A 260-nucleotide genomic window follows, 5' to 3' on the forward strand; every position below is an offset into this window, starting at 1 on the left:
GCCCGGCGCTGTGCCCTCTGGGGTGCCTTTGTAGTCCCACTTTGCCGCCGCTGTCTCGGCTCATCCGTGGTACGCAGACAACCTGCCAGTGGTGGGTACGAACGGGTTAATTATAATTTCTTTATATGACAAAAGTGTGCTGGTGGGACTCGAGGTGGCACGGTTTTAAGTGGCAACGTGGCCGACCTCGGGAACCGCCGCGGTCTCATCACCCCAGCTCACCGCCCTACGGAACGAGCCTGTTTCCGCCGGGGGCCGGA

Source organism: Crocodylus porosus, unplaced genomic scaffold (genome assembly GCF_001723895.1).
Source record: "Crocodylus porosus isolate Cpor-Errol unplaced genomic scaffold, CroPor_comp1, whole genome shotgun sequence".
NCBI lineage: Eukaryota > Metazoa > Chordata > Crocodylia > Crocodylidae > Crocodylus > Crocodylus porosus.